Source organism: Vombatus ursinus, unplaced genomic scaffold (assembly GCF_900497805.2).
Source record: "Vombatus ursinus unplaced genomic scaffold, bare-nosed wombat genome assembly UNPS02001419.1, whole genome shotgun sequence".
Classification (NCBI taxonomy): Eukaryota; Metazoa; Chordata; class Mammalia; order Diprotodontia; family Vombatidae; genus Vombatus; species Vombatus ursinus.
The window spans coordinates 528,537-546,244 of NW_020941197.1; the positions used below are offsets into that span (position 1 = coordinate 528,537).

At 34.9% G+C, this 17,708-nt stretch overlaps 1 long non-coding RNA gene across 1 annotated transcript in view; it reads left to right on the forward strand.

Moving 5' to 3' along the window:
- LOC114047154 overlaps nt 1-17,708 on the forward strand; it is a 186,682-nt gene that overhangs the window by 130,093 nt on the left and 38,881 nt on the right. Inside the window, exon 3 of the long non-coding RNA XR_003569582.1 lies at nt 4,400-4,530. This is a non-coding gene — a long non-coding RNA (uncharacterized LOC114047154). The remainder of the gene's footprint in view (nt 1-4,399; nt 4,531-17,708) is intronic.

The window sequence follows — 17,708 nt, forward strand, 5'->3', positions numbered from 1 at the left end:
TCTCTCTCTCTCTCTCTCTCTCTCTCTCTCTCTCTCTCTCTCTCTCTTTCCTTTTTTTCTTTCTTCTTTTCTTTTGGTCTGTATCCCCAGAGCTTAGCAAAGAGTTTGGAATGTAGTAGGCACTAAAAAATACTTTTTTGAATGGATGAAAGAATACGTCAAGAGATTATCTGTTCTCATTCTTTGTTTTGAAGCATGTTAGTTAATATATCCCTTTTTTATAGATCAAGAAAACTGAGGGCTCAAGAGGGTGTAGGGTGTTCAAATCACATGACTAAGAAGAAGTACCTTTTGAAGCACATGAAGTCATTAAAATATGGGCTTCCATATATATACATTGTTATTTAATCATGTCCAACTTTTTATGACACCTTTTGCGGTTTTCTTGGCAAAGATACTGGAGTGGTTGCCATTTCCTTCTCATTTTACATATGAGGGGACTGAGGCAAATAGGGTTAAGTGACTTGCCCAGGGTCACATAGCTAGTAAGTGTCTGAGGCCAGATTCAAACTCACAAAGATGGGTCTTCCTGACTTCAGGCCCAGTGCTCTCTCCACTGTGCCACCTAGCTGCTCATAATGTAATCTTTCATATTGTAAGCACTTAAATGTCTGTTGAATTACATTTAATCAAATAATCAGTTAACAGACTCAAAGGATTATGGGATTTAAAACTAGAAGAAAACTAGACTAGAAAAAGGTCATCTAGTCTAACCCTATATTTTACGTATGAGAAAGCTGAGGCCCAGAGGGACTAAATCACTTGTTCAATGTCACACAAGTATTAAATAGCAGAACTGAAATTTGAACCCAGATCTTTCAGCTCCAAATGAGTCTTTTTCATTTGAATTCAAATCCATATTTTCTCTTTTCCTAAATTAATTTATGTTTAAATATATCCACAGAAGAACTTTTTTTCTTTACTTTTGTATTAGGGGTTTCCATATATTCTTGGTGACTATTTTTGTAGTTTTGATCTATAAGGGGTTCATTGAGCTCTTGAAATGTTGCCCCTGCAATTTAGACATATTGCTTCTGGATGGTGGTGATACTGTTATGCTGCTCCAATTGTAAAGTGTTTGTTCTGTCTGATATTCAATCCAGTGGTACTTCATTTGTATAAAAATATGCCTTTTAATAAATCAACATGTATTTATTAAGCACCTATTAAGTATCTATCATTTTATTAAAAAACACTTAAGCTTGAGGAGCAGAATGTGAGTCCTTGAGAGCAAGAATAATTGTTTTTTTTTTTTAACTTTCTTAGGATGTAGGAAGGGGCCTGGCACAGTTTAATTACTTAATAAATGTTTGTTGAATTAAATTAAATTAAGAAAACGTTAAAAATTAAAGATGTTTTTTTAGAGCCAACATGAAAACCAACCAGCTTTCTTCCTTTCCCCCCAGAGAGCTAATCAGAATTTTATTTTTATTTTCCCCATTTTTTGTTATGAACTTGATAGTCATCAACAAATATGAACATTTCAGTATACAAAGAACAGAAAAATTACATATGAAACCTTGAATCTTAATTATGTATAGCTTGTTTTCTCTTTAAAGTATACAATAAATTCAGCACTGTCATTCCAGCACTGCCCTGATCATTTGTCTCTTTCAGAGCTTCCTTCTGCTTGTTTTTTTTCTATGTATTCTATAAATGTTTCATTAACTCTCTTTTCTTTTTCTCTTTGTTCTTTTAAAAAGCATATTCTAACCTCCCACACAGACCCTGGTTAAAATGGTGATTTGCTTTTGTCAATCATTCTGAATCATAACCTGATGACAAAATCTCAGATTGGTGCTTGGCTTTCTAGGTTATATCTGCTTGGTGTTAAAGGACTGTTTACCCTTCACTCTATTTCTGAATACTTCAGATTACAGCATCATTTCTGTGCCCTTCCTAAAAATTTCTCTTCTGCCCCACTCATGTGTGCATAGCTCTAATCTTCCTATGAAGGAAGAGATTCAAAAATTCCTGGCATCTAGTTTTTCTTTTCTCTAATAGATTCTCCATATAACTATTTTTTTTTCTAAAGCAAATATGATCATGAACCATATGATCCTCCACTCAAGAAACTTCAGTGGCTCCCATTGTTTCTAGCATGACATACAAATTCCTCAGCTGGGTATTTAAAGCACTTCAAAATCTGTCTTCAGCCTACCTTTCCTGGCTTATTATCCATCACTCCCTTTTTGTTGTCTATGTCCTCACTAAACTGGCCTACTTGTTCAACAATTCCCACCTTTGAGTCTTTGCATAGATTGACCTTGTGAATTGAATTCACTGCCTCTTCAACTCTACCCTGTTTAAATTCCTAGTTTCCCATAAGGCTTGACTCCTGCACCTGTAGTGATCACTTCTCCCTCTTCAAATGGTCCTTCCTAAACTTATTTGTTTATTGTTGTATTCTTCCAGATGAGTACAAGTTCTTCAAGGGCAGAGACTAGTTTTTCGCCTTTTTGTACCTGACATCTAGCACCTCCTTCTAATTAGTTTAGTAGAATGTTTGATAAGAATATTTGTTGAGTTGATGAAAGGAATACTTTGCCTTTGTTATTAAGTCATGTCTGACTCTTCATGACCCCTTTTGGGATTTTCTTGGCAGAGATACTGGAGTGGTTTGCCATTTCCTTCTCCAGCTTGTTTTATACATGAGGTTAAGGGACTTGTGCAGGGTCACACAACTAGTAAGTGTCTAAGGCCAGATTTGAACTCAGGGAGATAAATCTTCCTGACTCCAGGCCAGGCATTCTATCCACTGAGCCACCTAGCTGTCCCTACTTTGCCCTTAAGAGTTGTAATTACATATTAGTCTTTTTGGTCATTTTGTTCTATTGCAGAAAAATGTGACTCCCTTGACTTCCCATTGGGTCTTCCTTGTTGAGTGTTGACAACTTGATCCATACATAATGATGAGGTTAAATGCCAAATTCCTAAACTGATATATGTGTGCCTCAGGTTCCTCCACATCAAAAGTGAAGGTGTTAGCAACTTGAAGTCATATTGGCATGGAGGTTGCTGACTTAAAAAAAAAAAAAAGATTCTGGCAATGTTCTCTGCTGACCATTGTATAATGGAAAGAAGTCTAGTTTTGAAGTCAAAATTCCTAGGTTCAAGTTTGATCTCTACCATTTATATGACTATGGTCAGAGAACACTATTTCACTGGATCCTAGTTCAGTCATCTGGAAAACGGAGAATAATATTTACACTCCACATCTCACAGGGCAGTGGTGGCTAGAACATTGTGTAAACTTTAGAGGCTTCTGTAAATATGTTCACTTCTCTTACTTTTGTTTCACTCTCACCTTGGTGTCCTGGCTGCTGTGTCGCAACATGATATAGGGTATCAAAGCAAAAGATGCTTTCTAATTAGTAAACACAGCTATGGCCTTCTGTGCTCTCCCCAGTAACCATTAGACATGAGGAGATATTATCATAGAATGTAGATATGTCTTTGTGACATCACTGAGAAATTATGTTGGTCGAGTCAGTATTCAGAATGTACTTAAAATCATTTCCATATTATTATTACCCAGTAGAAAATAAATTCTGTGAAGGCAGGGACAATTTCTTCTTTTTGTCTTTGCATCTGCAGTGACTAGCATAAAGCTTTGCCTATTTATTCCTGTTATTAATTCAAAGTACTTTCAGAATCTTTTAGTAATCTTTACAGCATCCTGTTTTCTTCTGTTTTTATAGTTTTTTGATTGGGTGGAACATACTTTAGATTTGAGTGTCATTCATTATATATATGCACATATATAATACTTATAATTATAACATAATATATAATAAAACAATCTAGTATTGCATAGTATAATATGACATATAACATGATGAAACACAATGCAAAATAACATAATACAATATAATATAACCTAATATAACTTGAAATAATACTGAGGGACAGCTAGGTAGTACAGTGGATAGAGTGCCAGCCAAGAAGTCAGGAGCACCTGAGTTCAAATGTGGCCTCAGACATTTACTAGCTGCATGACCCTGGGCAAGTCACCTAACTTTGATTGCCTCAAAAAAATAATAACACCGGACTAAGGGTTTAGATTTAACTGTTCTCTTTCCAAAGCACCTATATCTCAGTGACATTCATATTTGTTCCGTACTTCATGTTATTTATTACTTTTACTTACTATCTTTTGTTTCTAGGACTTCTTGCACAAGCCTCAATCTTGGGTTTTGTATCTATGGCTGGATGTTTCATTCTCCTGTTGTGTCTATTCTATTCCTGCAAGTTGTTGTCTCTTATTGCTATATGTAAAAGTACTATTTGCATGTTATTTGGGGATAGTGAAGAGGGAATGCCTTATTTTGCTAAGTGTCTTAAAATTCAATTGAATGATGATCATCTTTCCTCAAATTTCTTTTCTTTGCTTTTATAGTTGTTAAACAGGCAGACCCCCATCATAAGGTGAATTTGACCAGGAAGGGACAATATCACTTAGTCCTGCACCCTGATTTTCCAGATGGGAAAACTGGGTTCCAGAGAAGTGATGTGATTCTCCATGTCAAGGTAAGTTCCAGAGGATCAATTAACTGTCTCCACAACATTGTTTTATCTAAAGTTGTATTCTAAAAAATGTTAGGCAGGCTATGCCTATAGTTTAATCCAATTAAATCCAATTTACACAAAGTTTATATTTTCTGGAGCTAGTATTTTTTTCTCTTTTAAACAGCATTATATTTCCTTGTTATGTTCTAAAAATAAAAGTGAATTGGTTTAAGAAATTTGTTTTTTTTAGTCTTAAAATATCATTTTAAAAGTTGACAACTCATATATAAAATAATAGAACAAGCCTACTTTTTATTTTATAGTTGTCATATTGTTTAAAAGTTTATTTTTTTTCCAGTTAGATAACATACTATTCTTTTAAAACATTAAAATTTATGAGGAAAGGCCCACCAAATCATGACACCTGGTGACCAGAGATGACCTAGTCTGTTACTGCCAAGGCTTTGGCCTAGTTTATGTTTGCTAGGTTGCCCTAAGCAACCCCAGATACAGGCTTCTTTTTGTCAGTTTAAGGTGAGTTTGTTTTTTTTTTTCCAACAAAACTTAACATTTTAGCAGTGAATTAAAAAAAGTTGACTGGTCTTACCATAGTCAGAGAGGTATTTGTCATCACAGTGAGGCAGAGTTGTACAGAGATTTAGAAGGAGGGGACTTGGATTGAAATCCTGACATAGTCAATACTCGAATAACTTTGCATGTCACTTAACCTTTCTAGGTCTCAACTTTCCCATCTATAAGGTGAGAAGGTGGGGACAGGTGGCCTCTAAAATCTCTTTCATCTCTAAATCTAAGATCTTATGATCTTTAATTAGTGTGGGTCATTCTAAAATTATCTTGGTTTTGAACTTTGCTCCTGGAGATTCCAAAAATTACCAAAAGTTGCCGATTGCATTTTTCTAGTTCTCAAGGATACTGCTTTACCCCACCCACATGCCTTAGCTAGCTGCTTAGCTTAATTAAAGAGGAGTCACTTATTTTGGAAATGGTTTTGATATCTTATGAACTCAGAGCACCAAGGGTATGCATTCAACTTGACTCCTGCCTCCTCTTAATTAACCAAAGACATATTTTCTAGGTCTCTCTTCTTATGGGCATCAAATGAAATTTTAGAGAAGAGATTATACCTGACTAGACCTTTAACTGTAGCACGACATTGTGTAAATCAGACTTCTAACTGAAAGAGTCACACCTTATTCATGTTTCCTCTACTCACACACACTTACCCAGATTAAAGCAATCATTTATTTTTAGAGAGCAAGCCCTAAATCCAAAGTGCATCTCATTGCTCAAGTACATATACATGGAAAAGCTGCCAAGTCTGCCCAAATAAATCTTAGTGATCTCACATATTTTCATTATATGAATTGAAAATGATCCAAATAGGCTATATGATAATGGAAGGTTATCTTATTCATGGGGCTGAAAATTTCAGACTTTCAATTTTTGTCAATAAGACAATAGTCAGTATTTTGAGCTATTGTAAAGGATATGCATAGCAACAAATTCAGTATTTCTTTTTTTCCCCCTCATCCATTAAAGAGAGCCTTTATTTTATGGTGACTTATGAATAGAAAAAATAAGCCTGGCAAATTTAAAATAATAGAATAAAAATATGGAATAATCAGTGATCAAATATTTATAATATTAGGAACTGATATTTTTGCCATGCTGTTAAGGTTCATAAAGTATCTGATTTTCACAACACCTATATGAGAAAAGTGTTATTCCCATTTTACAGAGGCAGAAACTGAGGTTTGGTGTAGTTAAGTGTCTTGCTCATGGTCACAGAGTTACTAAGAATCAGAAATAGTATTTAACCCCAGGTGTCCTGACTCTTATTCCAACATTTTTCAATATGACATACTACTCTTTACATATAAAGTGCTTTTCAAGTCAGTGTACTTTAAACTTATTTTTGTCAATTATGAAATTTAACTCATCTGTTACATTATCAGTACTATACCCATCCTGAGACAAAACAAAGTAGGAGTTAACTTTTTAATGATGGATAAACATGACAAATGAAATCTAACATTTGTAGCTTTCAAATGTCTATAATTCTAATTTGAATTTAGTTACGGTTTCACATTTTAAGCTGTTGTTAGAATCATACATATATATATATATATATATATATATACATATATATGTATGTATGTATGTACGTATATTTGGCTAGGCAATGGGGTTCAGTGACTTGCCCAGGGTCACACAGCTAGTAAGTGTCAAGTGTCTGAGGCCAGATTTAAACTCAGGTCCTCCTGACTCCAGTGCCAGTGCTCTATCCATTGCGCCACCTAACCGCCCCTAGAGTCATATTTACATTTGTATAACTAAGTAAAAGAAGTAGGACATATTAAAGTGACTTTTCTGTGGCTATTTTTTGAACTGAGAATACTTTTTTATTGAATTAGAAGAAATTATAAACCAGTAATCATAAACATCCCCAATGCTTTTACATATCCCTGAAAGAGAACTGGTATTTTAGCAGGATATCAGGATGAAAAGTTAGGGCATTCCAAACTTTTAAAAAGAGTATTGGTTGATTTTCAAGATGGATTTATAAATATTACTCCTATTTTTTTTTAGTTTGCCTAAAACCTGGAGGCTGCAGGTTCCCCACCTTTGGCCTAAAGCATAGTAAATTCCATTCTAGCCTTTCATTTTAACTCTTTTAGAATTTTTATCTTTTATACTGTTGGATTCTTCCTTCTAATCCATTCTCCTTTCCTCTTTCATTTTATAGGTGAGTTCATTCCATTCATGTTCTATTATTTTCATCAATTATTTTTTTCCAACATCATGCCATCTTATGCTTTTTCCTTTCTTGTCATCCAGCCCACTTTGTATAAAGAAGATGGCAAAAATGAAGGAATGCAATCAACTCTGGTAATCTATAGCTGAAATTGTGTTTCTACTCCACTGTCCTTATTTTTAAATTACTATTACAAAACCATTTTAAATAATTTTAAAATTATTTTTAAAGATGCCTTTTTTTGCACCCCTGTATGATTACCCACAGTACTGTATTGGAGTATTTCTTTACCTTTTTGAAAATCTTATTCCAAGATTTTCTCTTTTGTATAGAGGTTATGACAAGTCTTGTGTGATGACTATGGTACCCAGATACTTGCATTCTTTTTGACTACTTGTAGTGATATTTTATTTTTCATCATTTTATAAGCTCTGGATTTTGGCTGTGTAATTCTTTTTTTTTTTTTTTGGCTAGGCAATGGGGTTAAGTGACATGCTCAGGGTCACACAGCTAATAAGTGTCAAGTGTCTGAGACGCATACACCCATACACACATAGAAGGAGACATTAACTCAATAGGAAAACAAGTGAGAACAGTGAGAAGGGTGAAGCAGTAATAAGAGGGAGGCTAGATACAAGGAGAGAATACTCAAAAGCAAAACAGATTTCAACTTTGGAGGGTCAATCATAAGGAGAGGATTAAACAGGGATAATGAAAGTTTAAGAACCAGTGATTGGTATCTGGGCAATTTAAAAATAAGGACAGTGGAGTAGAAATGCAATTGTGGTTATAGATTACCAGAGTTGATTGCATTCCTTCATTTTTGCCATCTTCTTTATACAAAGTGGGCTGAATGAAAAAGAAAGTGTCTCAGGTCCTCCTGACTCCAGGGCTAATGCTCTATCCTCTGCTCTACCTACCTGCCCCAAGGCTATGAAATTCTTGAGAATTTTCAATTTAGAATTTCTTTAGGAGGTAATTGGTGGGTTCTTTCTATTTTCACTTTGTCTTCTGATTTTAATAGACCTGAACAATTTTGCTTTATGCTTTTTTGGAATGTAGTATCTAGGTTTTTTGGTTGGATGATTAAAAAATGTTTGATAATTTTCAAATTATCTCTCCTTAACTTGTTTTCTAGGTTAGTCTTTTGCTATAGTAGATACTTTACAATTTTCTCTTTTTTCCAATATTTTCTCCCTCTAACATTTCTTGTTTCCTGTAGTCACTGGGTTCTGTTTTTTCCATTCCAATTTTCAGAATCTGATACATGGGGAAAGTGAAAACATTTTCTGTTTTAAGCTATTTATTTGCCTTCCATATTTTTCTCTAGAGCCCTTATTCTATTTATTTGTCTGATTCTTTACTCTTTTCTAGGTTATTTTGAAGTCCTTGTGGTGCAGCAACATTTTTCTTGAGGATCTATATATACTTGTTGTGGAGTTTCTTTTTCTGGGCTTACCTCTTGCGCATCTCTTTCTTCATATTTGGTGTCTTCTGTTTACTCACATTGGCAGCTTTATTTCTTGATTTGGGATTTTGTTACCAGGGCCAGACTCAATTGCTTTCCACATTCTTGGATGGGATGGGTCAAGTCCTGTTTGGCCTCTATTTCCTTGGCCCTTTTGCCACTGGATTCAACCTCTGCTAGTATGTTTGCACACCGAATGCTGGTAGGTTTTAGGCTTTACTGGATCATCTTAGTTGAAAATATTACAATCTTCAGGCCTCACCACAGCACCTTCTCATGTTACTGAGGAATTCCAGTCCCACTGGAGCATGACGGTCAGAGCATTTTGGCTTCCATGTCCTGGGGAGCATCTGCAATCAGAGTGTAATGAGCTTCTAAACCCATGGAATTTCCTTGCCAGAGCACTCCAGGTTTCTGGACTCCTGGAAACAGAGCAAGACAGGGTTTATTTACCCCTCATGAGTTGCTGGTTAGAGCATTAGCAGATTTTTGTGATGTTTATCTGAGTTTACACTTGCTTCCCTACACTCTCAATGTCTGAAGCAGTTTATTACTTCTTTGAATATTCTGATCATTTTTGGATTTTGTACTTTTTTTAGATATTTGCTGGCATATACATGGAAAACTTTTATACTGACTGGAAATGCTATATCCCTTCCATCTCCATATAAATAATATGTGTCAGTAAAGGGAGTGAAAGTGCTACACACCCCATAATTTTTGGACCACATATCAATCAGTGAACAATTATTATTGTTAATTGAACTATTGCTATAAATTGTGCACTGATTAATACATGGTCTAAATTTTGTGAACAATTGTTATTCATTTATTGATTTATTTTATTAATCTATTTATCTACAGTCTAAATTGTATAAAAATTATTGTTCATTGATTGACATATGGTCTAAAAATTCTGTGAACAAATAATTATTAATTGATTGATATATGATCTAAAAACTTAAGTGATACTTAGAACCTTTCACTCCCTGCATAGGTGGAATATAAACTCTTTAAGAGAAGAGAATATTTCATTTTTGTCTCTGTATCCCCAGAGCCTAGCAAGGTGCCTGGAACACAGGAAGAGTTCCCATTATGTAAATTGTGACTACCATTGTCTAATGGAGAGTTGAAGAGTTGAGGATAGGGTGAAGGCTGAGAACTAGTGAAACTAGAAGGATTGTAGTGATCTCAATAGGAAATCTCAAATAGGAAAGTTCATCAGGGGTTAAGTAATGGGAGAAAGATAAAGAGTTCTATTTTTGATACATTGCATTTGGAATGTCTATGGGACATCCAGTTTTAAATGTCTAATAGGAACTCAAGAAAGAGAGAGAGACTGTGCATGAAAATATAAATCTGATTCATCCACATAGAAATGAATATTTAAAAATATTTTTAAAAATTATTTTGTTTTTAATTTATGGAATAAAACAAGCATTTCCATAACATAGTACAATAAAAAAGATGATTGTACATGAAAATGCAAATCTACTACGCACAACTTGCTATTCCTTTCAAATATACAACAAAATTATTGTGTAAATATTTTTTCTTTTTCTTTTCTTCCCTACCCCCTCTCCCCACCCTAGATGGCTACCATTAGACACAAATAGGTGTGTGTGTGTATATATATATATATATATATATATGTATATGTAATTATTCTATAGATTTTTTTTTATCATACTTATGAGTTCTTTCTCTGTATGCAGACAGCATCTTCATATGTCATTTAGAGTTAATTTGGATATTTATAATAGTTAAATAACTTATTCACTCAAAATAATTCTTGAAACAATATTGTTCTTACTGCATACAATATTCTCTTGGTTCTGCTCATTTCACTCTTCATTATTTTGTATGTCTTATGTTTTTCTAAGATCATTGAGCACATTTATTTCTTATATCACAGAAGTATTTCATCATAATCATATACCACAACTTGGTTCAGCCATTCCCTAATTTATGGGCAACCCTATAATTTCCAGTTCTTTGCACCACAAAGAGAGTTTCTATGAACATTTTAGAACATATAGGTTCTTTTCCTTTTTCCTTAATCATCTTTGGAAATAGACCTAGTAGTGGTATTGCTGGGCCAAAGGGTATAGAAATGAGCAATAAATCCATGAGAACTTTATATGATAATTTAAGTTTTTAAACTCCAAATAGTAAATCTTTTTTCCAGTGCCCGAATAGTTGAGAATGATCTAGACCACATTATTATTGTTATTTCCTAGAAGTGAAACCAGAAGTCATAATGAACTTCCTGCTACTGGGAATGGGGTTACTTACACATTTACCTTGGAGACATGAATAAACAGTTTGGTGAAGTTGGTTTCCTCTTTGTGCCCAAAGACAACAAGAAATATCATTTCATGAGATACTCGGTCATCTTGTTTGGAGTGCTCATAGTAATTATAGCTTATGTGCCATTATTTACCAGCTGTAGAAGATGAAGAAATGGAGAAATTCTATAAATTGCTTGACCTTATACTCTAAATCAAGTCTACACATATCATGTTTTTTGCTGACTTCAGACACAGCAGATTCTGGGGAAAGAAATGAAAGAGGCTTATTAATTACTCCATAACTTTATTCTTATTCACCATTATTGAATTGTTTAAGAATGAGAACTGAAGGTTATGGACATGATAGGCACGGACATGACTATATCACAAGACAGTGAATCTGTTTGTACCTCAACAGGCAGGAAATGACTAGTTACTTTTCTAGCAGACATTTAAGAATTATCTGTCTTTGTGCAATCAGATTATTAACTATTTAGATAAACTGTCAATATCAACACCAAATTGGAAGGCAAAATGAATATGGATATACTGCATGCAATTATGATACCTCCAAACAGATCTATTTTAACAATATGACTTTGAAAAATGAATAAAATTAAAGATACCTATTTTTACCATTTCTTAGACACAATTAATTGTTATAAGAATCACCATAATAACGACCAAAAGGATCCTCAAACTGCCTCAGCTAACAAATATGTTTACTTGGCCAAGAAGAACATGATAGCCAAAAGGAACAACATTTTGGAGTGTAGGCTCATCTTTAAGGGAATCACAGAAGGTTACAAAGAGTACTCCTTCATAGAAGAGTAAAAAATAAATAAAAAAATCAGTGGTGGGTAAAAGTAGCTTGTGGAAATCTTTGTGTTGATTAAGTCAAATCACCTCAAGAATACTGATAGATAAAAATAGAAAAAAAGTGATAAAATTAAAATTGTACAAGGTGCCCTGAAAGTCTTACCGAAATTTTAAGTTAGGTTAAAATTAATTGAAATAGTTATAAAATAACTGTATTGAATAGTTATCAAAATTATTTTAAAATAAAAATTCACAGAATCCAGGTTAGAAACCCTAGAAGCTCTTTATTCTATTTATGGAAGGACATGGACAACAATTACACAAGATGAGAAGGCATGAATGAGCTTTGATATAAATTGGTAGGGAGAGTACTCCCATAAGTGAAATCATAGATCCATCAAAGTATCAGACTTTAAAAAGGGTCACCTTTAGTAATTAGCATTGTACAGCGGAAAGAGCTTTGGCTCTGTAGTCAAAGGACCTGGGTTTAAATCCCAACTCTGATAATATTTGGGTAGCCTTGGACAATTTGCTTAACCTCCATGGACTTCATTTTCTCACCTGTAAAATGACAATTTGGACTAGATGGGTTCTGGGTTACCTTCAACTCAAAATCAAGAATCCTATGGATTCTTAACAATTGCCAGTTTCACAGTTTTTTCAAGCCTCTCTTCTCAAAACATGTCTTTGCAAATGTCGACCTGAATGTCAGTCAGAATCACTCTTAACCAATATGAACATGAAACTCAGTTCGTTCATAAAAAAAAATTCCTCTCGGCCTCCTGTGGCTTTCATTACCTTCATGCAATATTTCCTAGTATATAGAGCATATCATTTCCAGAAGGTACATCTTGCATAAATACCGAAGGTGGGCTTTATCGTGTTGTTGTTCAGATGACAATTCATTTATTATGTTATGGCAAACTGGGAGCCTGGTTGATCACTGCAGATCACCAGCTGTCACCCTCTGTACTTGTATTTGGCAGTGCTTCCACTGAGGACCCCCTAGCCTGTTTGCCCTCCAGCCCATAGTTAACTGAAGCTGCTTTAAGTGTTAATAGCTATTCACCTGAGAACTGGAGAAGCCTTTGGTCCCATTAGTTGGTGCAAAACTAATTGCTGTACATAAAGGTTGCTTGTGTCCTTCTAATTACCTAGATTCAATTTATCCTGAGATATTGTTGGTTGGCTTCTTTCCAAGTTTTCTGGAGAAAGAAATTTGTAATTCTAGAATCCAAATGACCTCAAATTGATGAGCCTGATGGGCTATCAGGAGTTAACAACAGCAAATGTGTTAAAAATTTGCTTTCCCTTCTAGATTAGATTTAAAAACTGCTCCCCCTCTTATTATAATTTTATATCTAATGGAGGAGACAGGCTGAAAAAAACCTCTTTGTTAGACTATAGGGAAATATTAACATAGCAGTCCAACCTAAATTGACTAACATTCCATAAATGTAAATGTTGTTATATTCCTCTCTCCCCATACCCTTCACCCCTAGCATGGCCAAGAAGAAATGGCATAATGGATAGAGAGTCAGCACTGAGGTTAGAAGGTCCTGGTTTCAAGACTCACCTTTAACACACATTCTCCCTGGTTGTTTAGCATCTTGATGCCCCCAGGCAATTCTTTAGCACTTTTTTTGTGACAGTTGCCAATCTGCAGTGGTATTAGTAATTTTCTATACTATCAAAATTATAGGTATGGACTTCCCCACTGCCAAAAACAACCACAACAACCAACATATTCTATGTTTAATCACCTCCATGACTTTGCTTGTGCTATATCCTCTGCCTAGAATGCCATCCTTTGTATCTCCATATTTTGAAATACTACTATCCTTCAAGATCCACTTCAAATTCTTCTTCCTCTGTGAAGCTTTCCTTGATTTTCCCAAGTAAGAAATTATTCTTTCTTGCTCAGAACCCAAATAGCATTTTGCATATCACAAACATTTCACATTCTATTTTATGTTCAAGTTATTTATGTATCTGGCTTATATTCTCTAAAATATTGTAATATCCTTGAGGTCAGGAATCATACTTTATTTTTGTTTATATCCTTTTCTTTACTCCAGTTGCTATCACAGAGTCTCAAACATAGTAAGTGGTCATCACTTAGAAGACACTCAAGTAGGCTAGTGTCATATTGCAAGAAAAAAGTGTGTGTGTGGGGATCCATAAATAAATAAAACCTTCCTCAACAGCCCCCAGCTACTGAACCCCTGGACAACCAATATGAAATTTCCCATGATAATTAGTCAGGAGAGCCATGAACAAGAAGAAGAGAGTTCCATTACAACATCAGCTTTGGTGGGAAAATATTGAGTAGGAGAAGCATCAGGAGAAGGAAAGAAAAGTGATTGGGAATAAGAATATTGGAATTGTATAAAGAGATTTAATCTGAGGAGAGAAATGTTGAGGGATCTAGGGAAAAGTTGAAAGAGAGGAAACAAGACTAAAGCTTAAGACTATATCCTGCAAAATCATATTAACTCTGAAACTTAACTTTCTCAGTATTCCCCAGTATTCCTGGGACACCTTCCTCCTTTTTCTTGGATGAGGTGAATGGAGGGCATTGTAGAGCTCTTCCAAGATCATCCATCTAAGGATGGTGCTCAGGGTAGCCATTTCATCATTTCTAACCTGGCTACACTCCTCTGGACTTATCATGGTCTCACACAAGGTACCCTCTTCCCACTCCCCCATTTTTTAACTTTCTTCTATGTGTTTTCTTTCCTGATTACCTTGTGAGCTCCTAAAGGGCAAAGGCTATCTTTGTAGATGACTATCATAGTAGATGTCTTACTGAGAAGAAGAAGAAGAAATTGAGGGAGAGGAAACATTAAAGAAGAAACTACATATGACTGTTGAGATGTTAGGAAAATGAGAAAGTGTTAATGAGATGAGAAGAGCTCTTTAGAGAAGTTAGCCAGAGGAGCTATTAGGAAGAAAGACAAAGTCTAAGAATCTCATTTCTAGTAGGTATAGAAACCTGGGACCAATTAATGATATTTGTCTTTCTGCTATAGCCAGTCAGTCTTTTCTGTGGTCATGGTATTCCTTAAAAACAAACAAACAAAAATAGAAGAGTATAAATATGAAAAAAATAAGAAGAGCCAAAGAGTTAGAGGAAAATCTTGACCTGTGTAAGGAGAGATGGAAGGAAGAACTTGACAGAGAAAAGTAAGAATGACCAGTGAACACTTTAAGGTAAATAATACAGGGCCTTGTTTAGAAGAATAGATAATTAGAGACAGAAACTGCTGCTTATGATGTGGCTTCACAGATTCCATTAGGTGGAAGATTACCCAGTAATGGTCAGCAGAAGAAGAGATGAGTAGTGGTGCTTGATGAAGCCCTGCTGAGAGGTAGTGAAGTGTTGATGTGATAATAACAGTAGAAAGATCAGCTGTCTTCCCAGGGCATGTATCCAGGGTGTGGTGGAGAATCTCCAAAGACTTGTCAAACCTGATGACTACTACACACTTCTGGTGATTCATGTGGGTGCAAATGAGGTTGCCAGAAACAATCTAGAAAGCATAGATAAGGATTATGAAGTCTAAGGCAAGAAAGGTCTAACCCTGTCAGTCTTCGGCTCAGAAAAATTCAGCAACTCCATGTTGCCTCTAGGATAAAATACAAATTAGGTAGCCTGGCATAGAAAGGCCTTCACGGTTCAAATTTCACCAGCTTTTCTAGACATTTCATAGTATTCCCTTTAACTTTGCCTTCCAGGTAAATTGGCCTACTTTGCTCTTTCCTGAAATTGACTTTTCCCTCTACCATTTCAGTCCCTTTACACAGGATACCCTCCTTCTAAGAATTCACTCCCCTTTTACATCTGCTTTTTAGGATCCCTAGCTTCCTTTAATGTTCAACTTAGGTGGGAGACATCAGGGACAAACTGAAGCCCTTGGTTAGTAGTGCTCTCTCTCTCTCCTCAGATTGTTTTCTATTTACTTATTTATTACTCTGATAGAATATAAGCTCCCTAAGAGCAAAGACTGTTTCATTTTTATCTTTATATCTCTAAGACACAGTGTAGTTGCTTAATATTTATTGAATTGAATTGAACTGAAGATTTTCATAATAATAATGACTTTTTTTTTTAGTGAGGCAATCAGGGTTAAGTGACTTGCCCAAGGTCACACAGCTAGTTCGTGTCAAGTGTTTGGTCTGAGACTGGATTTGAACTCAGGTCCTCCTGACTTCAGGGCTGGTGCTCTATCCACTGCCCTACCTAGCTGCCCCCAATAATGACTTTCTTAAAAAGTTTATTTGTTTCATTAAATATTTCCCAATTACATGGAAAAAATTTTAACAATCATTTTAAAAAAAATTTGAGTTCCAAATTTGCTCCCTCTCTCCTTGAGAAGGCAAGTCAATTATGCTTGTCAAGTCATGCAAAACATGTTTCCATATTAGCCATGTTGCAAAATAAAACACAAATAAAATAAAATAATAAAAATAACATAAAAAGTATGCTTCAGTCTGCATTCAGAGTTCATCAGTTCTGTCTCTGAAGTTGGATAGCATTTTTCATCATAATTCTTTTGGAATGGTCTTGGATCATTGTATCTATTAGAATAGCTGAGTCATTCACAGTTGATCATCATTACAAAATTGCTGTTACAGAGTACAATGTTCTAATTCTTCTCACTTCAGTTTGCATGAGTTCATTTAAGTCTTCCCAGGTTTTTATGAAATCTACCTGACATCATTTCTCATAGCACAATAGTATTCCCTTACATTCCCACAACTTGTTCAGCCATTCCTCAATTGATAGGCATTTCCTCAGTTTCCAATTCTTTGCCACCACAAAAAAGAGCTGCTATAAATATTTTTTGTACACATAGGTCCTTTTTCCTTTTATTTGATCTCTTTGAGATATAGATGTAGTAGTGGTATTGCTGGGTCAAAGGGTATACATAGTTATATAGCCCTTTGGGCATAGTTCCAAATTGTTCTCTAGAAAGGTTTTACTTGTTCACAACTTCACCGAACAGTGCATTAGTATCCCAAATTTTCCACATTCCCTCCAGTATTTGTCATTTCCCTTTTTTGTCATATTAGCCAATCTGATAGGTATAAGGTGGTATCTCAGAGTTGTTTTAATTTGCATTTCACTAACCAATTTAGAGCCTTTTTAAATGTGACTATTGATAGCTTTGATTTCTTCTTCTGAAAATGTCTGTTCATATCCTGTGACCATTTCTCAACTATGGAATAGCTCTTAGTTTTATACATTTTATTCAGATCCATATATATTTGAGAAATAAGGCCTTTATCAGAGAAACTTACTGTAAAATTCTCTCTCCTCCCCTTACCCCAGTTTCCTGTTGTACTTCTAATTTTGGCTACATTAGTTTTGTTTATGTGAAAGCTTTTTAATTTCATGTAATCAAAATTATTTTACTTTTTATGATCCTCTCTATCTCTTGTTTGGTCATAAACTCTTCTCCTTTCCATAGATCTGAGAGGTACATTTTTCCCATGCTTCCCCAATTTACTTAGCACCCTTTTTTCCTAAATCATTTATCCATTTTGACCTTATCTTGGTATATGGTATGAATGTTGGTCTATAACTAGTTTCTGCCAAATTGCTTTCTAGTTTTCCCCGCAATTTTTGTCAAATATTGAGTTCTTACTCCCAAAGCTTGCATCTTTGGGTTTATCAGACACTGGATTACACTATTGTGTACCTGATCTATTCCACTGACCCACCACTCTATTTTTTAGCCAGTATTAGGTTGTTTTGATGATTACTCCTTTATAATATAGTTTGGAATCTGGAACTGCTGGGCTACCATCCTTAATACTTTTTTTTTCACTGAAACCCTTA